The sequence below is a fragment of the Heliangelus exortis genome, chromosome 1, assembly GCF_036169615.1.
Source record: "Heliangelus exortis chromosome 1, bHelExo1.hap1, whole genome shotgun sequence".
In the NCBI taxonomy this organism is placed as follows: domain Eukaryota; kingdom Metazoa; phylum Chordata; class Aves; order Apodiformes; family Trochilidae; genus Heliangelus; species Heliangelus exortis.
In genome coordinates this window covers 24,813,870-24,838,274 of record NC_092422.1, presented here as the reverse complement: position 1 = coordinate 24,838,274, position 24,405 = coordinate 24,813,870, and the positions used below count along the sequence as shown (strand labels likewise).

At 41.0% G+C, this 24,405-nt stretch overlaps 1 protein-coding gene across 2 annotated transcripts in view; it reads left to right on the top strand.

Moving 5' to 3' along the window:
- Positions 1–2,464: 2,464 nt before the first annotated feature.
- The window catches only part of TRPC4 (transient receptor potential cation channel subfamily C member 4), a 137,596-nt gene continuing 115,655 nt past the window's right edge, over positions 2,465–24,405 (top strand). The window contains exons 1-2 of one of the 2 annotated variants that reach the window (XM_071738066.1): positions 2,465–2,810; positions 3,159–3,576. The gene's annotated coding sequence lies outside the window, so the exon portion shown is untranslated. Of the gene's footprint in view, positions 2,811–3,001; positions 3,577–24,405 lie in introns of those variants that run through there. The other variant, XM_071738057.1, reaches the window with a different exon arrangement.

The window sequence follows — 24,405 nt, the reverse complement described above, 5'->3', positions numbered from 1 at the left end:
TAAATGCTCCAACTTTCATTTATTTTTCAAGCTGCCTTTAATTGTTGCTTTTCTGTTGGTAGTGGTTCATGAACTAAAACAAGAGCTATACCCCAGTGACATTTGCACAAACTGCAGAGAGAAGGGGGGGAAAGGAAAAAACCAAAAAAACAAACTAAACAAACAAACAAACGAAAAACCAGTCTGCTTGGTATTTTGGACACAGAAGATTTAGCTGAACTGCAAATGGTCAAATGCTGGGCACGCATCAGTACATGTTCTGAGCAGAACAGTGTAACATAGGGGTAGAAATGGAAAAAAATCCCAAGGGGAATGTAATTTTGTGTGACACTGAGCAGATTAAACTAAGGCCAAGTCATGCTGTTACCATATAACTTCTAAAACCTCAATATATGATATGAGTTTCACAGAATGTTTAATTTTCCCCATATACCTCTCTCTCCATGCCACAGAACTTACTGCTGAGAAACATTTGGCATCTAGCTACGTGCTAGGAATAAAATATAATGTCATACACTCAGAACATTGCAAAGATCCAGACCCCACTGTCCTGAATCAGAGATAAAATTTTGTTTGCTTTGTTTTCATCTCAGGAATACCACAGAGATTTTATCTGAACATTAGTTTAATTGAGAATTACAAGCATTGGCAAGGGCCACAGGAGACTGCTAATGGGTTACGGTATGCAATATACCAGCAAGCTTAAAGCACATTGATACTGCCACACTGGGCTCACCCCTGAAAAGAAGAAATGTCACAACAGTACAAATAAAAAGACAAAGGAAATACTGTTAATTATAGAGGTTATTTGCTTGTGATAAATAGAACACTGCAATCAAAAGAGAACTTGGCTTTTCAAGATCTGCTCGTGAAATGCAGGAGGGGGAAAGCACTCTGCTCTGAGAAGCAAATATCAAATACCTCCAAAAGTAGTCTGCTCAACTCTACAATCTGTAATAAAGGCATGGAATCTCAGTAGTGCTGATAGCATGAACAAGGGTGCAAACACTGCAACACTTCCAGTGTCATCTAATGGTGCAGCCTTTTCTGTATTTCACTGGAGGCTCTCTGGCTGTCTCTGCACTAGGGTGCCTCTATTTCCCCAATTCCCCCTTCTTGCCTTTGCATTAACATGCAAGTATGTGTATATACATACATACACACGCAGACACATTCGTGTGTCTGCTAACATGAGTGACTCGGCTTCCCTCAGCAGATGCCTTTGGCATTTTTTCAGTATTTGGAACAACGTGAGATGATCTCATGAGTTCAATTAACATCTCTTAGGAAGAGCCATGCAGAGAGACCTGTTTTAGCGTGCTTCTACTGCTCACGTTTTCTTAGCAGCTCCCCAAAGGCACTACATTTCTGCCGAAACCTTAACAGTAACTAATTCGGGGCACTTCTAAAACATATTCCCTAGTGGTTCACCCACTTGTCTGCTGCAGAGGCTCGATGGAAGTCACAGCAGAATCAATCTCGCTTTTTCACCGCTCATCTCCCGCTGCACGTAATGCAGAGCAGCTGCATCACCGCTTACTTTTCCTCTGGTGCCTGCACAGAACAGCTGCCACCGAGAGCGGTATAACCGGCAGCTCCCCAGCCTTCGCTACAGCAGCATTTTCAGGGTCGCCTGCTTCGTCAAGAGCTTCACGGCTCAGTGGGCTGAGCCTCTTCCCAGAGGCACCGGTGAAATTCAGCACGATCGGATCCTGTCGTTCTTGGCACTGTTTGTACTCACACCTGCCCGCTGTGGGCAGCCTGGCCTTGGGACGGGACGGTGCTCGGTGGGGCGGGCAGCGTAAAAAGCTGCTGGTGGCCCCGACTCCTACCCTGGGCTTCTTTTCACACCTCCGCCGGAATCCGGGGGTGGAAGCTGGGCACCAACCAGGAGGGGAAAGTCAGATAACCGGTAGCGGGCTGCCTACTGGTGTCAGGCAGGAGGCCGTCTCACTGCGGGGCGGTGCAGGCGGGGGTGGGATGCCCCGGCCGGGGGTAGCACAGGCTGTACATACCCTGGCAGGTGACCCCTAGGTTTCGTGCTGGCACCGTGTCCAGACCCCAACACGGAACTGAGACCAAACGAGTCTCAAGAGAAAAACAAACAAAACCAACCCAAAACCAAATATACAAACAAAACCCACAAAACCCAAGCCAAACAAACAAAGCCAAAAACAAAAACACCTCCAAATGAATACAAAACCACGAATAAAACACCTAGGTATCTTATTGTGCATCTCCATCTCCGCACGTTGCGTTTTTTCTTACAATTTCTAAGCTCGTGTATTTAAGTTCTGTCGTAATTTTTTAGGGAAAGGAAAAGTAAAGCGAGGTTTCTAGACCCATGCTTTCCCCTCCCCGGGTAAGAATCCCGGCTGCGGCACTGTCCCGCACAGCATCCGGTCCGTCCAGACCCGGCTGCAACTGGAGAGGCTGGGGAAGCACCAAGGTAGGGGCCCACCCCGCGGGACGTTGCGCTGAGGGGAGAAGCCCAACCCAGCCTAAGCCGCGGCTGGGCACTGAGGCACGGCCAGAGCCTCCGCCGTGCACCGGGCAGGAGCATCGAAAACTACCGAGACCGAACCTCGGCTCCGGGTTCGGAGCGCTCCGGGAGAGGCCCCCACGGAGGAGAGACTGACAGAACCCCTAGTGCGATTGCATGGAGCGGTTTTAGGTATTTCCCAGCTACAGAGAGATGCAGTAGCAAACTTTCCCCGAAGTGGACCGCTGCTGGCTGGCGTGTTTGCCTGTGAGCGGTCCCGCCGCGGTGAATGTTCTCGGTCCCCCTGCGAGCCCAGATCCCACTCCAGGTGGGTGTCCTCTCGCTCCTCCCTCTCTTCGGGGAGACGCTTGGGTGAACAGCGAAGCACCCAAGAAGGGGCAGAGCTGGGAGGGGGTGCTGTGCGCGGAGCCCCGCGGAGCCCACCGCGGGGGCGCAGTGCGCGGCGCGGCCGCAGGGAGGCGCAGGGAGCGGCAGGGGCAGCGCGGCGGGGGCGGCAGCGGCGGCGGCGGGCGGAGGGGACCCGCAGGGGCAAAGCTTGCCGGCGACCGAGGGGAGAGCGCATCGGCCAGGACGGAAAGACCCAGTGTTTGTCTCTCTGCGCTCTTTTCTTACCGTCATTTCTGTCTTTTTCTTCCTCCTTCTGCGTCCTGCGTAGCCTGCGCTCCGGAGGGAACCGTCGCATCAGAAGGTGGTGGTAGTTTTTACAGCCAGCATGAGGCTCCCCGAGGGAATAGGGAGATGCCGCGCTGAGCAGCTGGAGGAGAATCTGCTTCTCATCTGTTGCATCGGTGCCCGGCGGCAGGCACGGTCCCCCCGGCTGGAGGTGATGGGCACCCGCTAAGTCGTGGGCGGATATCCGACAGTATCTGCACGTGTGGTAAAGATGAAGAAAACAAAGTAAAAATGGGGAAAAGTAGCTGAGACGCACGAGAGACAGTGAAATAAAACTAACAGCTTTTAAAGGGATTTAATTTACAAAAGGGATTGAACAGGATAGTCCTTCCAAAGGAAAATGTGACCTCTTAAAACTGTTGAAGGAAGATGCCAGCTGTCAACTCATGCACCTAAACCAAGTAAGTGCTCGTCAACTTTAATATATTCTCTTTCTTCATCTTTGATTAGCTTTTTGTCCCTCTAAAGAATATATATTATATATATATATATACACACACACACACACACACACACACACACCACACACGCAGAAAAAACAACTCAAAAGCAAACAACAAAACAAACCCAAATGTCCCTAGGGCGGTTGGAGATAACTTTTTGCAGCAACACAGGAATAAAGCGACATTGTTGCACTTTGGTCACAGCCCAGAGGAGCCTTTAAAATCCCTTTCTTTCCCCCTTGTACATTATCAACCTGTTTCTTCCCTCGTAGCCTCTGCCGTGGGAAGCGGCAGCCCTCGGTGGCTGGCTGAAGCGTGACACCTGCAGGACAGCAGAGCGGGCAGGGACCGCTCCCCGGCGGCCCAGTGAGGGAGGCAGCTCCGCGACCACCATCCGCACGGGTCGGGATGTGAGCCTGGTCCCGGGGGCGTAGAGGGTCACTAAGGGCACCCCGGTTCACCCTCTCTTCTCCCCTCCCCCCCCCCCCCCCCCCACTTCCCAGTTCAGCAGTGGGAGCTGACATGTCGCCCACAGGGGATGCCGGCTTTCGGCACCGCTCAGGCGGGTGGGTGCAGAAAGCCCCGGAGTGGTGCCTCCCGGCCCGGTGCAGGGTGCGAGCAGGGAGTCCTGGGGCGCAGCGGGGAGCATCATCCCCCAAGCCCGGTGCCGGCGGCCGCAGCTGGGGTGTCCCCACTGTCCCCCCGAGGGGACATCACTGCCAGCTGCTGCGGTCTGCAGGCACCCTCCAGGGGAAGCTTAGGTCCTGCCAGGACTCCTCCGGGGGGACCTGGAGAAGGGAAAATAAGTAGATAGGAGGAGGGTACAGTGAAACAGGCCATGAGGGGGCTCACAGATTGGTGAAGTTGCTGGTGGGGTCAGACCTGTGTTGGGTTTACACTTGGGAGATCCTGGCTGCTGTGGTGATCGGACAGAAGCCATAGACCTGTTTGGAAGAATCAGCTGCTGATGCTTTGGACGCTTAAATGCTGACGGAAAACACACTGCAGAGGGACAGAACTGTGAAATTCGCTGCTATTTGTAAAACCTTGTTAATATAATGTATCCTTGTTTTTACAGTAGAATATCGTTTATGCACTTTTGCTTTACTGGACTCGATTGTGTGATTTCCTGTTAGCATGGCAACCAAAATTTATGTTTCTCTGAGCGTGCCATATAAGTGAGATGGCTCTTGTAATGCAAAAACACATGTTAGGGGGAAGTAAATAAAACCACTTTCTTGTCCATGTTTTTCTTCCAGAGAATTAGTACTTCTAGAAAAGGAATGAAAAAATGATAAGACCGAGATTGCACCTTGTTTGTAGCTGAGAAAGAAATACTTGTTTTTATAAGGCTTGGTCCACATACAGATTTCTTGTTCCCAGTAAGAGTATTTACAGAATGGGGAATAGTTTATTGTAAGTCCTACACACTGTATTAAATGCCAACATTACATCACCTTTAAATCCAATCTGCTTGAAATTTCAAATTTAATAGTACTGCAGTGACATAGCATATTTTAGTGTTTATGTTCCTTTCTCCAAAGCCCAGACCTGTCTGGCTTAGGAAGGTTATAAATGCAAACATGCAGGTATTTCTGTAACTTAGCCTTATTCACATAAGTAGGAGTTTTATGTACAGTCAGAGAAGACAAGCAACAGAGTGAGACTGCTTTGGAACTTAGAACAACAGAAATTCTGGATTTACAGAAGATTTAATACCCGTCAGAGTTTTAATGTACTTAACTCCCTTAATATCAAATCTGAAACTCTCACAGCACAGTTTGTTTTTCTTTTGGTGTTGTCTTCTGTACTGAAAAGCCTTGGTTTAGCATGCAGAAGGATGGGGTTCTTTATTGTAGTTTTTCTTTTTATTTGGTTATTCCGACTTAAGAACAGATGAGTTTGTACTTGGAAACGGCAAACCAAAAATATGTCTGTCTTTTAACTTCAGCTTCAGTCACTTATTCTGTCTCTATATATAGTAGTAATTGCCCCCAAAATAGCTCCAGAAATAAATTCCGTTTCTTCTAATCTCATCGTATTTAGAGCCAAATACTTCTAGTTGACATATAAGACAATTGAGGCCACTACAGATCTGGTGCAATCTCACTTATCTTTTTGGTAAGCCTGTAGAAAAAAGTTGTGTGTTGAGCAATGTGGCTCCACTCTTGGGGTGAGTGGAGTTGCATTAGTCCAGTGTGGCCAGCCCACTGAGTCTATCTTGGAAGACACACGCAGAGAAAACTGTCAAGGGATCAGCTCTCACTTTTGTATGTGTGTGTATATTGCCTCACTTAGATGACAAGTTAAAATGAGCATGACTGCTCCTCCCCAGACCCAAGACCTGTCTCCATGCCAGGATGCTGTTTAATCTGTCAGCTTTTTCTGGGATATGTTTCAGTGGACTGAGGTGGTAAAGTCAATTAGGGAAAATCCTGTGCAGCATCTCTGCCCCTTGTGATTCTGGTAATCAGTGCTAAAAGGGACTGAATGCATTTTGAAAATGATGACTAAGTTACCATGGCTTATCTTATGGAAGGGCAACATGGAAGCAAAAAGAAGATTCTTAAAACCTGGCAAGAAACCCCCAAAACCTGGCAAAGGTACAGGAAACATTGCTCAATTGAGACACTTACTAGTCTTATGAGTGTCAAATTTACTATTACCTTTAAGTTATGTTGGGTTATATTCTGATTACTTTATTAAATACAGTATTTTAAATCAGTGAAAGCAGGTTGAAGACAACTTCGTATGTAAATCAATCTTCCATCACCATGTTTTGTCACAACAGACGAAATTCTGGAGAAAAACTGCTTTAGAAGCCTTGGCTCTACTGAGGAAAACAGACTTGCCCTTACTTTACTACACTGACACTATCATTAGTATCACCAGCAGCAACAAGGCCAGAATTCTTGTATCCGCTGTTATTTGTTTCTGCAAAGCAAATTCACCTGACTAAATACAAATTAATTATTATAGTTTTATGCAGTGAACACAGAGGAAGACTGAATTAATGAAATATTATTGTAACATATCCACATAGAAATCCTTCCTAGAAAAACTTGCTTAAGTTGGGTGAATTTTACATATGTTTAAGAGTATGAATGACTCAAACCCAGCCTCTGAAGTCAGCTGAATGACAGCTTCTGCAATTGCTTGGTCACCAAGCTTGTGCTGACCACAGTAATCTGAAAAGCTTCTCTCATACCCATGCATGTGAGATGAACCATTTGAATATATTGATAATAGTATTATCTAGTATATTATGCAATGAGTAGAGCAGATGGAGAAAGACTTCTTTTCACTGTCTTTCCTGAGATGGAGGTTATGAGATTTTTCTGGAGATCATTTCCACATATTGAAAGCCTCTCAGGAGAAGCCAGCCTTTCCCTGGAAGGCAAAGCCCCCATCCCACTGCTATTGCATGGATGGTCAGTGAGTGGCCAAGCCCTGTGCTGATGCCCCTGAACTCTTCCATTTCTAGCTCAGCACTAGCTGGTCTTGCATTACTAGTTGCCCCACACACAAGGTTTTGTTTGCTTTCTGGTTGTTTGGTTTGTTTGTTTGATTGATTGATTTTGTTTTGTTTTCTATGTAATTCCTTCTGGTACCAGTTTAAGGACCAAAAATACATCTTTCTTTGGCTAAAATAATCATGACATCCTCATTCACATTTAAGACCAGCCTAGAAAATCAGATACTGGGGTCCTCACGTCCTAGTGCTAGCTAGTGATGCAGGGTGCAGTTTGAATGGCTTAAGGTATCTTTTTTGATGGCCAGCTGCTCCTTCAGGAGGTCACAATTGTCCCGTAGGTCTTGCAGCATACAGGCTAGCATTTTGTCACTACATCTGATACCCTGAACTGACATGAAATACCTGTTTGTCAGGTATTGAGGTGAAACTATAGTATCTCTCTTTCTTTCCTGGAAAGAGGAAGGCAGAAGCAGAGAGTGAACCATACTCTGTATTTCGTCATCTCCTTTAGAGCAGAACAAGCCTCCTCCAAAGGTGCCTGTCGGTCTTTGCTAACTACGCAGCAGGACCTGAGACAAAACCCCTCCTTCTTAAGCTGAATCTCAGTTTACAGCATAAAGATTAAATAATCACAGAGGTCAGTAGTGAGATTCAGGATTGGTTGCTATAATCAGGCTAAAATAAATTTTGTTTTTTATTTTAAAACCACATGTGCACACATGCACGTGCACCCAGCTTGTTGTGCTAACTTGGAAACAATCCATAAATAGCATGAACTTACAACTGCCTGCTGGGTGCATGCTTCTGGGAGTTTGCCAGCTACCACCTCTGCAGTCCAGTTTCCTTACACATGGTTCTTCAAAATATACGGTCATATGCAGGCTGTCAGTAACTATCTAAAACATTTGTCACTTTTCAGCTCGGGTGACTGGTTCTCACGTCTGTCACAGGGAGGCATCAGCTGCCAAAAAGCCAACCATCTTCTCATTGAAGTCCAAGTAGAGGGGATGCCACAAAGCGGAAGAGCATTAATACAGCTCTGTATCTAGCCCAAAATGTTTGATGAGAAGTTGGCCTGGCCTGAGAGCTTTGCTGTTCCTTATGAAATGTGGGCATTCTGCCAGCTAGGACCTGCTTGGAGGAGGCTCCACGTGAGATCGACTGAGAATTCAAATTTCTCATTTTAACCATCATTTAATCAAAGTACCCACACCACAGGAAGCTAGCAGTCCTAGGAAAATTGATGCAGTCCTGGGTTCATTAGTTTAATGGGCCAGCTTTTGCCTGTATTCCTTCTGTATTGCCCTAAATCAGAGGAAGAATACTAAAGGGTTCTATTTTGAAGATGAAAACTGCAATATTCCCTAGCATACAGGTGTGTTTAGCAAATTAGCAGTTTGGTGTCAGACTTGAGAGTACTGGACTGAGAGCATCAAATTAACTACCAATGAAAATGTCTTTAACTTCTGTATTTAAACTTTTTTCCTTCTAGGGATTAATATACTTTTTGTTTGTTTGTTTGTACTTACTGATAAATATTTTATTCCACGCATTGATTTGATGCTATCATTTCCATTATAAAAAGTAGAACAGGCCAATTTCTTTTTTGAGTAGAGAACCAATTATAGAACAGTAGCAGAAGATACGTGGTCATATTGTGTGTGGTTACCTCCAGTATATTTGTAAATGGTAACATGTCGAAAATATTTTTTGATGACAAATTATGAGAAGCTCTGAAAAGCAATTTTTGCATCAAAGGCCAGGTTCTTTTCACCCAGCCACCACAAATTTGGTTGCCAGTTGTAGACCAACCATTTATTTTCGTTTTGGAAAGAGATGTAAATCTCTAGTGGATTTAATAGTCCATCTAATTCATACACCTGACATAGAGTGGGAGGTATCACTCTGTGCAGGAATTTATTTTTTCTGATTATTGTTGGATTTTACACAGCTAAAGTAAAGTGAGAGAATGTCACCCTAGAGGGATGAAAAAAATAAAGAAATTCAGAGGGGACAGAAAAGAGGCATCTCTTAGCTTCCATGGTATCTCAAGGTCCTGTTGGCTTTCACAGTATTGATGCAGGCAGGCGATGTAACAGTAACTAGATGACTACAACATCCTTCAAATATCCTGTTGTCTGTTTCCAGAAATTTTAAGAGTTTGTGGTTGGATTGGGTAGCTGAAATACAGCTTGTAGCTGTGCCAAGGGAAACGGGACTGTCAACCGGACCCTTGTAAAAGAACACACAGTTCTGGGCACTCACATCCCACCTCCTGCAAGTGCAAGATGTCTCTTCTGAAGAGAACATGCTGCATCTGTGGAGCAAGGGAAAGCAAGCACAGATTCCCTTCAGATGCTCTCAACATTGGCATCTCCACAATGTACCTTATTCTACTGAGTACATAATTACAACAGAAATTATCTTTAAGTGATGACATAATTGTTTTAATCTCAGTTCGTGTGGAAATGTTATTATCAAAACACTTCAAAATAAATCCTTCTGCTATGCTTCAGCACTGACTGATACATGCATCCCACCTATCTTCCACTGGAAAATAACTATCGCATTTGTGTTTTACTTAAACTGACAATATTTTGGTTTAGATCAGAAGAGATGTTTGCCTTTCATTTTCAATGTCAATCACTCAGAGCAATTGGAATGGCAGAGCAGTCAGTCCCTTGAACTTGTTTGTGCTGGCATGGTGAGTTTTTTCAAAACTGATGTCTTTGTAGTACATTTGTACTTGCAACACCATAAGTTTCAAAAACATATGCTTCTCCCATGGTGGCTTTAACTATCTAGCAGAACACAGAAGCCATTTTGGCCACAAATAAAACCAAACTCAAGTTGTCTACAGAATAGTTCTTACTTGCCTTAAGCCTCTTAGCTACCAAACTGTCATTCAAAAGGTAGTAACTACTTATCTTTAAATTCATCTAAACACATTAGCATCAGACCTGTGGGTCAAAGCTGGTCTTTAGAGCTTCTAGAATAAACTAGTAATTTTGCAGGGTGATTCACATGACCTGTTTTTAAGGAAATTAAATGCCCTCTGCATGGGGTGCATTTCTTCCTATTTGTAGCAAAAGAAGATTGGGATGTCAAACCAGCCTTGGATGTCAGTATTTTGGATTCCTAGGTTCCTGAATATGAATCTCGCTTTTATTTTTAAAATGTTTTGAAACAAAGTACTTCAATGTGCCATATAGTGATAATTAAAACTACCTATAGCTAATATAAAAAATATGCTATAATACTTTTTAAAACTAATAGGAAACTGGCACCTACAGCAGAGGACACATGTTGCAAATGGATGGCATATGTAGGTAATTGTACTAACTCCTGGGCTATAACTGTCTGTATTTTTCTTGTAAATTTTATCAGTCTTATTTCAGAGCAACTGCAAAATAACTTCTGGTCTGCACACATACATAAAAATACTTTATTCATGATTGTTTAACTTAGTGATACTAACTTTGATCATATTTGTTTATGCACTGTGGCCAGTTGTACCAAATACTGGTGTGATTTGAGATGATTACATTTATTGCTGCTGTGTTTTCACATAAATCTAAATTTCTACATAATTTTTTTTTCTTTTTAATTGAGGATATGCTTTTCCCCCAACAATCAAAACAAACACTGAGCAAAGGTTTGAATCTCCCCTCTTTTGACTGTGACTATGTCCACAGAAGGGGGAGGCAGGGGATGCTCATTGAGCTGGGTTTCTTTTCAGTGGTTGGGCACTAGTCCAGCCTCAGAGCTGCACTGACTCACTGAGCTAACTCTCAGCACACACTGGATTTTGTAGGGATGTATTAGGATAAAAGAAGGATTTCTCAGTTGTCCCTAGAGTGCTTCCTCTTCACTCACTTCCTAGAAATGGGCCTCATTTTGCTACTGCCTCTGCTGGCTTTAGGCCAGGTTGGGAGCTTTCTTCCATCTGAAGAATTCCTTTGAGTCAGTTGCAAAGACCTTGAGTTTAAATCAGTACAATAAAAAAAAAAAAAAAAAAAAAAAAAAAAAAAAAAAAAAAAAAAGTCCACGCATAAGATGCAACCTCGATTTTTACATTCAATCCATTCTGTCATTTTATTTTACTAGAGGGGTATTACTCTTATTTTTCCTTGCCTAGCACATTCAGTGAAGCACCAAATTGTTACACCAGTGTCTTCTTACTGATGTGCTCTTGTTCATTCACCCTCGCCCCTTAGTACTGTTGGATTTCCCACTCGTATGCTAAGGTCAGAAATTGTAGGTGAGCTCTTGTTGGCAAAGAAGAGGATTTAATTTGGCTTTAATGTTACCAAGCACCAGAGACTCTGGGGAAAATCCAGCTACCTAGCTCTGAGGAAAGGGTTAGGCCAGCAGTACCTATGTGTGGGACTGCAAGTTTGGCCAGTGAGATAAAATCAAGGAATTCATGAGCTGAGTTCATTTTTTTCTTAAGTCTGGTGGCAAATACAGCTTGAGTAGGACTAAGACAGTATCTTTCATAATATTTATTATACAGAAGGCATTTTTTTGTTCTGGTAGACTTTTATGTAGAAATAATTACTCATCCATTAGCTGGTCAGTCCTCAAATCATCTGTTCTTCAGGGCACTACCAGTAACACCCAAGGAATGAGTAACTTAGCAGAGTGCATCTTGTGCTACCCAAATTCTACATGTTCTTATTTTCAGGAAGAATCATTGTTGATCCTCCTCAGAGATAATACACAATCAGACTTCTCTTAAAACCAAGGTTTTGCTGATTTGGGGCAAAGTAGCCCATGAGTGGGGGTTAAAGGAGGAGAAAAATAAAGTGACCTATCAAACCAAAAATGGACAAAACAATTGGTGTTTTCATTTAAAAGCAGTCACAGAAATAAAGGACAATGAAGAGCATGGCTCTCTTGAGTTAGGTGCATCAAATAGGTCAGCTTGTGCTCATATTCTTCATGATATTCCCATTGATAGTTAGATAATAGCCCTCTTTCAGGGCCTGATTTCCTTCTGCTAACATAGTGGTTTGGTAGACAAGCATACTGGGGGAAAATGGCATTACTAAAAGTAATCTTTGGCCATTAGTTTTTTCTTGCCTAATTGCCTACTTACTGTTATTTTAACACTCTTACTCTTTGCTGAAAAACAAAGCCTACAGTAAAAATTCCCTAGAACAATTGGCAGCAGCAAATCTTTATGGGAAGCATATGATATCCATGTTAAAAAATACTTTCAGCAGCTTTTGTACATTGTAAGCATCCTAAAATCCCAATAGTTGTCTGTATTTCAATTTATTTGTATACTTGTTTTAGGTTGCAACTATATGTGCTCTTTGGGCTTAGAAAAAGAAAATCACAGGTGAATTTAAGTGTCAGCAATGGCCATATTAATTTGAGATTCTAGCACCCTAATGGGAAATTTTAGAAAATAAAAATTAAACAATTGGTTTTTCTCATTAGTCTTATATTCATTGGTTCAGATGGAAAACAATTTTAAAATTTGCCCTCTTGGTTCCAAGGGAATCATGCTCTGGCAGTTTCTGGTTTCTCAATAATTTAGCAGTTTATGAAAAATATATTGTGTCTCCTTCTCCTCTCTGATGCAGCCAATGCAGTTGCAAGTTGTGGAGAATCTAGTTCAAAGTCTTGCTACTGTTGGATATTTTAGAAAAATATGTACATTTAAAACATTAATCTGTTGGCCTTCATTGCCATGGTTGCAACTTGCATCTACTCTGTGTAATGTTGGGATGGCTCTCAATCATTTTCTCCATTCTCTGTCTAAATATTTTTTAATGTTGCAGTTCACAGAGTGATACAATGAATCTTTTCATAAGAGTAGCAGAGAATCTTTGCTTTAGATGTACTGCTATAGTTGATGAGAACTGAAATCTCACTGCATCTCATTATTCTTGGATCCTTCTGCTGCTGGGAAATTTGCTTTAAGAATGAACATTAAATAGGCAATGACACACATAATATAAAGCCAAACCTCTTTTTAATAAATTGTAAAACATTCACGAACCCTTCTGAACAGTTTTTTGGTTTTGTTTGGTTTGTTGTTGTTTTTTTTTTAATAGAATTGCCAGAAAACTGATTGCCATTTCAGGATTATAGCACATCAAAGCAAACTCTAGTGTACTGTTACATATTCAGTATGTTCAAGCTGTTATTATACTTCCAGATCCCACCGGTTTCATTGAACATAAGGTAACACAGTTTTGTTTTAATGTTTTATATATTTATATCACCTGTGGAACCAGGTGTTGTGTTATGAAGGAATCATCACTATTTTTTTTCTTCAACTATGCTTAATGCCTTGTGACATCCCAATAACTCTTCTGAGTAGTAGCTCAAAACACAGCAGTAGAGCTAATTTCCAAAGTTCCCACTACCAGATTTTGGAGGAAAGGTAAATAATTCTGTTTATGCTTGTATAATTTTAAAGGAAATAGCAGTATCTATACCCATAATCTGAAAGATTTCCAGATACCTAAAGTGTATTTGGTATCAAAATATGCTTATAGATATTTATGTTTTGTGTGTACATACATATAACACATGTTTATATACTCACATAACAGAAGAACACGTATATTTGCATATTTAGAGATATTTATGTACACTATGTAACTGAGGCAAACTAAAGGTTAATTTTTGCACTGGGAAATGAAAGAGAAGAGCTATGCAGAGGTCAGGAATACAGCCTATTAAAGAGGCTTTCTTGTGTATGCACACACAGAGTTATCTCTATCTTGTTGGCTGGAAAGTTTTACCTCTCTTTGCCCTTGCTTCTGTGATTTAAGTACTAAGTGTTTGAGCCTAGTTCTTGGCCAAGTCTGGCTTCTTTGTCACTCCAAGCAAGTAAGAGCTCTGAATTTAACTAATGGAAACCTACAAGAAAATTTGTAGCTGTGTGGAGGCAGTTCCTTTCCTCATCAGTTTAGAAACTCTCAGGAGGTGAAGGTTTCTTTAATGCCCAGCAACTTCTAGGCATGGAGCTGACAGCCCTGACATGCTCCTAACTGAGACGCAGCTCCCACTAGGGAATTTTTTTCTTAAATCTGGTGGCAAATACAGCTTGAGTAGGACTGAGCCAGCATCTTTCATAATATTTATTACACAGAAGGCATTTTTTTGTTTTGGTAGACTTTTATGTAGAAATAATAACTCATCCATTTAAAAACATAGCAGCCTATTCATCATATTCCTGGAAGCCTAACAATAACATTTTTAACCATTTGATCTTTGTGTGAACCACACATGGCAGCTGTCAGGGAAAGCTTAGAATCATAGAATCATAGAATTGGCTGGGTTGGAAGGGACCTCAGAGATCATCAAGTCCAACCCTTGACCCACCTCTGCGGCTGCTAGACCATGGCACTGAGTGCCACATCCAGTCTCTTTTTAAATATCTCCAGGGATGGAGAATCCACCACTTCACTGGGCAGCCCATTCCAATGCTTGATCACCCTCTCTGTAAAGAAATTCTTTCTAATATCTAACCTAAACTTCCCCTGGCACAACTTAAGACCATGCCCTCTTGTCTTGTTGAAAGTTGTCTGGGAAAAGAGACCAAAAAGCTTCTGAAAGGAGGCAGGATACTTTTGTGCTATGCTGCTTCAAAACATCCTTAGATACTTGCTTCTGAGTGTAGAGACCACAGTGTGCATGAGATAACAAGAAAAGGTAGTTGGTCCTTCGGGACCTTTCTGGTTGTTTCACAAAGAGTCATTGCAGTGGCAGAAGCTTGGGAGCTGATTGTGTTTTGTGATCTTGTGCACCTGACTGTAAGAAATACTATGAGAATAGAAGAGGAGGATACAAGCATGAAAAAAAGGGGTTTTAGAGCAAGAGTTGTCCTGAAAGCAGGTTCTGCCACCCAGTGTGCAATAAGCTGATCCACACACTGAGTCAGGATATTTGCTTTAATCAGAGAACTGTCACGGTTGGAAAAGACCTTTTAGGTCACCACATCTAGCCCTGTTTGTATCTTTGCAGAATAGGAAGCTAGGTGGTATTCCACAAATCAAATTCATCTTCTTGAAATGAAATAGCTACTTTTATACAGAAACTTGTAAAATTACCTTATCCCATTATATTCTATCACTCATATACATGATTGTTTTACTAGTTCTTTGCTTCCATGACAGTACTTAAAAATTTCACCATTCATGCTCAGTGGGTAGGGGGCTTTTGGTTCATAGGCATCCCTCTAGCCCATGAGTGGGTATTTTTGTTAATGGTGCATTAATATGCTGATGGCTAATGTGGTTAGTGCATTAGTCTGCATTTTCTACCTCGTGCTTAAGGCTATGACTAAGATAAATTGTGGGGAGTACTTCTCTTTTTCATCTGTCTTGCAGGCTTATGTCTCAATGACAGGCTGTTAACTACTTGAGATGGCTTTTTTTTTTCCAAAATTCTTACTGTTTCAGTGTTACATAAAGTCTGTTTTTATTCTGCATATATCTTTGTTCTCTTTTGTGTGATTTTTTCCCCCCAGAAATCTTACAGGCTACAATTTATAACTGACATCACAAGCCATGTGTATCATCTAAGACAATTTAGAAAACAGAAGTTTGGCACACACACCCCCAACTTCCCCCTCCCATGACCCATACCTGAATGAGGTTCTTTTTGATGAGTTCAGAAAAGCAGCTACTTGAAATATCTGATAAATCACCTTTGTTGATATAAAAACAACCAATATTCCATTTTCTTGCCTTAAACCTCTTGATCATCTCTGTACTCACCTATATACAAAATACTGAATGAGCAGCCCCTCTTCTGCCTGGACCTGTGAAGCAGCTGAACAGGGTGACTGAGTGTAAAGAACCAGAGGGGACAAAGCCAGTTAATCCCCCTGGTTCTCTAGATAACCATGTTTGAGTTATTCACAAATCAGTCCTTAGAAATAACTTTTCAGATCTTGATTTCATATGCTTAAAAAAATTTTTTTAAGTTTTCAGAATTATGGCACACAGAGGTTAAATGACTTCTGTGTCATTAATATGTTTCATCTGTATTAATTTATCCCTTTCCTTAGAATGCTAGCTAATAACTTACGTGGTAGAACTGGTACCTCCCTGATGAAATAAGGATCAGTGCTTGTTCCAAGACAAAATTCATATATTTTAAGGATTTGACTTGGATTGCTAGGTCAGAAGTGAAGATGATAGCCAAAAGCTGTACGCAAAATAGATTTTCTAGTTCATGTGAAGTCAGTTGCAGCTGCTCTGAAGGACAAAGATTAAGCACGGGATCATTTTTGCCAAGGTCCATAAAGCAGGCTTTTTTCTTCATTGATTTGGTGATAGGTTTTCACAGATATATTTTGACAGCTCCATGATTTAATATTCTACTGCTTATCTCCTTGTTGTTTATAATCATATATTCAATTTTTAATCATTATTTTACTGTCATACTATTAAAAATCTCTGAACAAACTGAGATCTGTCCCAGTGTTTGAACACAGGCACAGCTGAGAGCACTGAGATTCCTGCTCCAGCTGTCTAAACCCTGAATGCCAATGCAAAGAAACCAAACAGCCTTCCTAAGGGGCTAATCATTGTCTTCAGGTATACTAGAGGCTGAAATAACCTCTGAAAGTCCTTTATTGAGAAAGAGATCCTAAGTAATCTTAGCTTAACATCTCTAGGCTTCTTACAATGAATCTGTTCCTAACCAGAGGGCTGAAGTTGTAAAGAGCAACAAATGCAACTCTCATCTCTCTTGTTTTCCTCTGCTGCCTACCTGGGTTTCAGTAGTCGTCAGAAATATGACTGTACTAAGGTAGATAAGTACAGGCACATTTCCAAAATGTCTGTATCATCTTTTATTTCACAACAACAATAACAAAAGAAGCTGCTATAGATATGAAATGGATTGCATATGAGAAGAGAAAGCAATAGTAATACAGAGCAATTTAAAATAAGGTTTAACAGCTGTTCTGTTCCAAAAGTTTAAGTGTTTAAATAAAACACACACAATAGGAGAAAGCACACCAGGGAATAGGCACATACTGAAGAGATTTCAAAGGGGTTTTAAGAGTAGATAAAGCCATGGTTTGCTGAAGAGGGAAGTGATGGGTTGAAGCAGAAGACTGAAAGATTGACTAGTATGTTAAAGCCAGATCACAGTGAGCTATGAAGCTAAGAAAAGCACTTGCTCTGTCATTTGCTAGTGTAGATAACTGAGATGGACACTACTATTTAAAAAAAATAGTAGTTTTTAGGATATACAGTAACCTGAGATACTGAACCACATTTGTAGGGTAGATTTACTGTTGTACCTTATATATGTGACTGTCTGCATTGCTTTCTTACTTATAGTACCTGGAACATTTAAACAGAAGTCCTGCAATAATGAATTAATTTATCGTTTCCTTAACCACAGCCTTGCAAAGATTTATTCCGTGTAGTATGAGTGACCCCCTAACCAGCTAAATCAAATTTTGCTTTGTCACTGACTTCAGCTGTGATACTATTTCAGCTATCAAGTATTTGTAATGGCCTTTTAGCAGCAGTCGGGACTGAGATACTACAAGTGGTGGGACAAACTGGCTCACTGGAGTGTTGGCAGTAGAGACTGGAACATTTTACCATATACCATCTTAGAGATTTGACATGAAAGAAATCAAAGGGTACATGAGAATGTGCTTAAAATTGCCTGGGAAAGCACAAAGAAAACAAAATATGATAATACCACTAGAGCTTTAAATAACATTATCTGAGTGACACCAGCAGTCAGCTATGTAGTATCATGGATGTGATTGCTGAACTGTAGTAGTCCTAGCAGCTTCAAAAATCAAATGAATCACATATTTGGGTGATAACAATCCTTAATTTTATTTAATTCTCAGAGCATTCTCTATCTGTTGAATAAGAAGTAATATAGAACAAGATCTACACCAAGATTTAGCTGTCAATTAGGAGAGACTTCAAACCAAAAAAAGAGAGTTGTAACATTTCTTAGTATGAATATACTCTGCTTTGAACAGGTAGTTGAATCAGGGCTGTGGAAATAATATTTTTTTTCAGAAAAAAGCAATTGAAAGCGAAGGACACCCATTTCAGGTGTTTTAAATCTTGATAATTTGTGTTGTCAAAAATGTTGTAAAAATGGTGTTGATGTTTCCTCTAGAAGTAAGTGTTGATTTCCTAAGTCTAGGGTATTTAAATCTCATTATTCTGTAAAGTAACACATTGAACTCATAAACTTTGGTGCCTCAAAACCTGAAAGATAATAATTAAAATGCAGGAAATAACCTGTGTTGAAGGTAATAGAAGTTTTTCACCTAACTTTAATAGATTCGCAATCTTACTGCTTCCATCTGACGTTTTTTTAAGCCTAGTATTTTGGGTTTAACAGTGACAAAAAGCATATTTCTGGACAGAAGTACAGTAACAGAGGAAGAATATACTGTCATTTGTTTGAGTACCCTATCAGTGACCCCTTTCAGGTCACTGTCTTTCTTTGCCAGATGTGGTTTCTCTGAGTTTTGTAATCTCTGCGGGTTTTTGTTTCATGAATTCATCCAGACTTCTATGTTGTTCAGCAATTCATTCCCCAATGAATGGCTTGAAGACCCATCAGCTCTTGATTTTGCTTGAACCTGACTCCAGCTGCCTTTGTTTGGTTGCTCCTGGATCTCATACCTAGAAAGCCAGTGAAGAAAATCCATGCCTGTCCTCTTCTTGAGGACTTAGTAATTCTACTTCTGGAAGCTCATCTGTAAGTTTGATCATTCTGCTGCCCTTCGCTAAATGTTTTCTGGTGCTACTGGTACCTTTTTGAGGTTAGAAATGCATATTCAATCCTTTGTACCACTATAAAACTAAAGACATATATATATACATTTCCATTACTATGAGGGAAGCAAACTCTGGGGACAGGAAATGGACATATTAATGAGACAACATTTATCATAACTTTTGGGAACTGTGACAACAAACTCTTTGCCTTGTCATTGTTATGAAAGAGTTAGAGAATACTTTCTTTTTGCTGGCTCCAGCTTGGCAGAGGTAGCTAAAACATGTGGGAATATAACTGGTCATGAGTCATTTAGGCTCAAGAGAGAAAAATTTACAAAATATGTTCTGTTTTGTTTCTGGAAGCCAATTTCAGTGTGGGGAACATAGCTGCTATTATTCTATTTGAAATAAAGATCAAGCAGCTCTGTGAAATCTGAATCATTATCTTCTGGAAATGCTTGTTAAAACTAGTAATCAGTCCTTTTAATTCCTGTACATGTGTTAAAATTCTACTTATTACTCACTGCATCATATGGATCTAATGCAAATTGTACAAGAAGTTTCATTATTCACTTGAACTTTCACAGGTTTTGCACTCTAATGAATCTCTGCCTAGCCAAACGTGTTATTTTGAGTTTGTTAAAAACATATCTCAGTCAGGCTGTGAAACTGTAGAATTTAAGAGAATAGGAATTTACTGAGTCATTTAATACTGAAGGTAAGAGCAGGGAGACTACCCAGTGAGCCATTCAGACTGCACTGTTCTTTTCTGTCTTTTGCACTCTAATTATATGTATCACAAAGCTTTCAATCCCTCTTTTTCTTCAGACTTGAAGTGTAGAATTCCAGGGTATTTGTTTCTCTTCAAAGCATCCCCAGAAAATAAACCCAAGATCCTGTAACGAAAAGTTAAAATTTCGTTTGTTTTTTTCCAGTTTGCCAATTGAAAGGAAGGGATTCAGCATTAAATCTCATTTCTCTTATCTACCTGGTAAATTTAGAATCTATATTATAGTACCATTAAGACTAATCCATAGTCAACTTTCCACTTTGTTGACATTGTCAGAAACATAACTCAGCAACAGGCTAGAGTGATTCTGATTTTCTCTAGGGTCTGAAAACTTCAAACATGCCAAAGAGTGATGTCAGTTCCTAACACCATGAGGAGTTGTCTTTGCTGTTGAACATGAACAGCTGAAGTAGGGGGGAGGCTGAGAAGGTCAAAGCCATGCATGATGCCTATGGCTGAACCATTTCTATACTTTGAGGAACCCTTAACCTTGCACTGTCTACCCTCCCTATCCTGTCCTAATGAATTTTTAATTGCAACCAATAGAAAAGTCACATTTCTATCATGCATGTCTGGGGCATAGCATTAGGGACAATTATCTTGTAGTTCAGAAATGCCACAAGGTCAGTAACTGAAGTCACTGGTATATAATCCGAATAAAACACTTGTACTTTTAATTTTGTTGTGTTACTGGGTTCTTTCCTCAGCAACTGCATCACAGAGCTTTTTTTGCTTCTAATGTGTTTTGGTATGGGATTCAAATATTCACTTGATTCTGGCAGTACCCAGTGCCTTGATCTTACTGACATAGATCACACTGTTTGAAAACATTTCTCCATGCAAACCCTTGGGACATCATACATTTGCATTACCCTTTCCAAAAGAAAAAGTCTCAGCCTTTGATGGCTCAGTTTGACTTTCACTAAGATTCTTGACAGGGTTACAGAACATTGCATATAAGCTTTAGTCATAGTTGATTAAAAAAAAAAAAAAAAAAAAAAAAAAAAAAAGGAAATGGAAATGAAAGGGTGACTTGTACTGCATCCTTGAGGTCACTTGGTTTTCTCTCTTTGGCATCAATGATGAATAATCCTCACTGTTGTTACAGGTGGCCAGCTGTAGTTATGGGACCCAGAGGGATTCCTCCTGACCCATATCAGTGGATGGGAGGGTACAGTTACATGTCCCTAGGTCCAGCCAGTCACCATGCTCAGCAGCATCTATTCCCAAGAGATACCTGTGTGCACATGAGCACACACGTGCAGAACATGTCTGGCCACACAGGTGAACACAAGCAGAATGCAAAACTCTACCAGCACTTGCATTCAGCATTCACATAAACGTGAACACTACAGAAGGTCTCATCCCTTCCCTATAGAAGTCCCTTGGGTTGCTGGGTTTAATCCCTCATTTTAGCCAGTAGTTGGTTGTAGGTTCCCTGATCTTTCCCCATTGCTGGCACCTCTTCCTGGTCCCTTAAGCTCACTGTCTCCCTCCAAGTGCTGGTAGTCAGACCTCTTACCCTTCTGGCTTGCCACCCAGCTTGAAGTTTGCTGGCATGCAGCCCTACCCATTCATAGTAAAGAGCACACCTATGCAGAAGATGGTTAGAAATAGGATTTAATGAGATGAAGGGTCAGACTGTAGTGATCCAAGTGCAGGGCTCAGTCACACAAGTGTACCGACTAGTGACCTATCTAAACTTGACCAGCCTCTTTGATCCCACTCTCTCTTTATTTTACCATAGGCTTTTACTTCCAATCTACCATGATGCCTTCTTTTCCCTGCTTTTGGTCATTCCATAATACGTTTTGCACATCCCCCCTCCTGCTTAGAACATCCATTAATAAGTTTTACACAACCCCAACAATCTCTTCCTCTGCATCTCTGCATCTCACAAGAAGTCCTTCACACTACAGGTAATAATTCCCACTAGTTGGTGTGGGTTTTTGGGTAGAGTGTTCTACTTCAACTCCTCTGCAGTGGGGTTCATGCTGCAGAGTGACTGAGTCATTCTGCTGTAAGAATCTTGGCGAGCAGCCAGATCCAGGTGTTCCCTTTGCATCAGGTGAGCTACTGGAGTTTCTTTACCCAACACAGTTTCAATGTTTACTGCAATTAGCCTTTAATCCCATTAGCTTTAAATCTGATGCACATTGTTTTCACATTTAAACTGTTGAATGATCCTTTGTTCATTACCCTAGTGACTAATTTTTAGTTTGCTCTATGAAAACACCTGAATTCCCATGGTAATTCATACTCTATTTGAATAAAATCAGCTCACTGATACTGGACAGTGTGACAGCATATCTTCATTTGGGGAAAAGCAAACTGAAAGAAAGCAAAGCAGAAAAAGGTTTTTAGATTTTGTTCTTTTTTCACTTCATGCTGCTGGCTGCCTGATGATAGTGGTTACAGACATGGCACTGCTTTGCTTACTGCACTGTGTCCCGAAGCAAAAATGCCATTAGAACATACTTGGCCCTTTCTCTGCATTTTTTAGGTAGGCACATAAGTAGGTCTGAACTGTAACACAGTGTAGAAGTGATACTTTTTTCTTTCCTCCTTATATGAGGAGCTAATACTGTATTCTTCAGCTTCCTGGACAGAAAGTAAGAAGTGCATCATTCATATTCCAGATGAGTTTCTTTGTAGCTTAATGTGTTATTTTCTTTTGATCAAATCAAGCAGTTACAACTGTCTCTGTGCTACTGATGCATCCAAGACTGCTTGGTATTTTATAAAACCCTGGTTTACATTGAAGAGTCTTTTAGACATCAGATCTTTGCTTTTTTGATTGAACATAATGTTGCTCCTTCAATTGTTTAAAATCTCTGTGATCTTTCATTAAAATTCATCATTCCTACTCTGATGACAACTACACACTCCAGCTGGGGCTCTGCTGAGCCCCAGACTACTCTAATGCTTGACCTTATGAGACTCATGATACCAGTTCAGAAATACTCCTTACATTAGATATTAATGTGTCTACAATTAAGAGGACTAAGTTCTGATTAACCAGTTTCTCCCTTTTCTTCTTAATGCCATTACCTGCAAAAATGGTCCCAAGCTGTCTGTTTACCCTGAATTTCCTAATAGCACAGTTATTAGTAACAGTAGCACATTGTAAAACAGGGATTGATAAGGGATTTGCTACATTTTATCTAGTTTTACAAATACAGAATAAAGAAGCAGGTATCCAAATTTTTAATTAATCATCGGTGTAAAATAAAACCTAAACATTTTAAGGCTGATTGGGATGATAAGTATTCACACATACGTTTGGGGGGTAATTATCAGGATAAATTAGTGTTGTATACATCAGGATTAAGATAAATGTGTCACACTGAGAATCAAGAGTGAGTCATAGCGAAGCAAGGGAAGAGAGAAATCCTGTCAGCCAGCCCAGATAGACCTCTCTGCTCTTTCAGCACTGCTGGAGTGTAGCTAATGAAGGAACAAACTGTAAAGACAGGCACTGGAAATATATTCCCAAGCAGGGCATCTGGATCTTGCAGTTGCCAAGTATGGTCTGCTTATGCTCGTCATAAATGCTAACTCTATGACTAGAAGAGAAAAAGGAGGAAGAAGGCAGGATAAAACAGCAGGAGCTACAGCAGTAGCAGAACAAGATAGTAAGTCATCCTTCCTGAAATGGACTGCTTATGTTACAGGAGAAGAGGTTGGATTTCATTCTAATCATAGAATCATAGAATCATAGAATTGGCTGGGTTGGAAGGGACCTCAGAGATCATCAAGTCCAACCCTTGATCCACTACCACTGCAGTTCCCAGCCCATGGCACTGAGTGCCACATCCAGTCTCTTTTCAAATATCTCCAGGGACAGAGAATCCACCACTTCCCTGGGCAGCCCATTCCAATGCTTGATCACCCTCTCAGTAAAGAAATTCTTTCTAATGTCCAACCTAAACCTCCCCCGGCACAACTTGAGACCGTGCCCTCTTGTCTTGCTGAGAGTTGCCTGGGAAAAGAGACCAACCCCCACCTGGCTACACCCTCCTTTCAGGGAGTTGTAGAGAGTGATGAGGTCTCCCCTGAGCCTCCTCTTCTCCAGGCTGAACAGCCCCAGCTCCCTCAGCCTCTCCTCATAGGATCTGTGCTCGAGTCCCTTCACCAGCCTGGTTGCCCTCCTTTGGACCTGCTCCAGGACCTCAATATCCTTCCTAAACTGAGGGGCACAGAACTGGACACAGTACTCGAGGTGTTGCCTACCAGCACCTAATAATCAGGCTATGCATTTAAAAGACATAGATAATAACTACTGTTGGAAAAAAATGGTCACCCTTGATAAAGGGACATAAAAATTGCAGATTAGTAGGGTTGGACTGTATATTTCACTCGGCTGATGGTAACAAGAAAAAATACCTTAAGTAAGAATCATGATTTGGATTTTTCATTATACTTATATTGTGTAGTTGGAAAAGCTAAGAACTGGAAGACAACATATATCAAAAATATTGCCAGTGGTTACTCCCAAACCAGAGACTACAGTAATCTTATAACAGTGAACTGTATAATAAATATTGTAGTATGTGGGTGGTGCTATTTCTGCCATTCATCTACAGTAAATAATATTTCACTTTTGCTTAAGAAAGAATACTTTAAAAAGCAAAATAAATGTCATATTACAGCCAAACACAGAACTTTTAGAAATGGTATAATATTGCTTTTTGTTTATATCTAGAGAAACTAGCAGTAAAGTACTACCTTTTAGATAAAAAAATTCTAGACATTTCAGTATAAGACATATTTTTGAA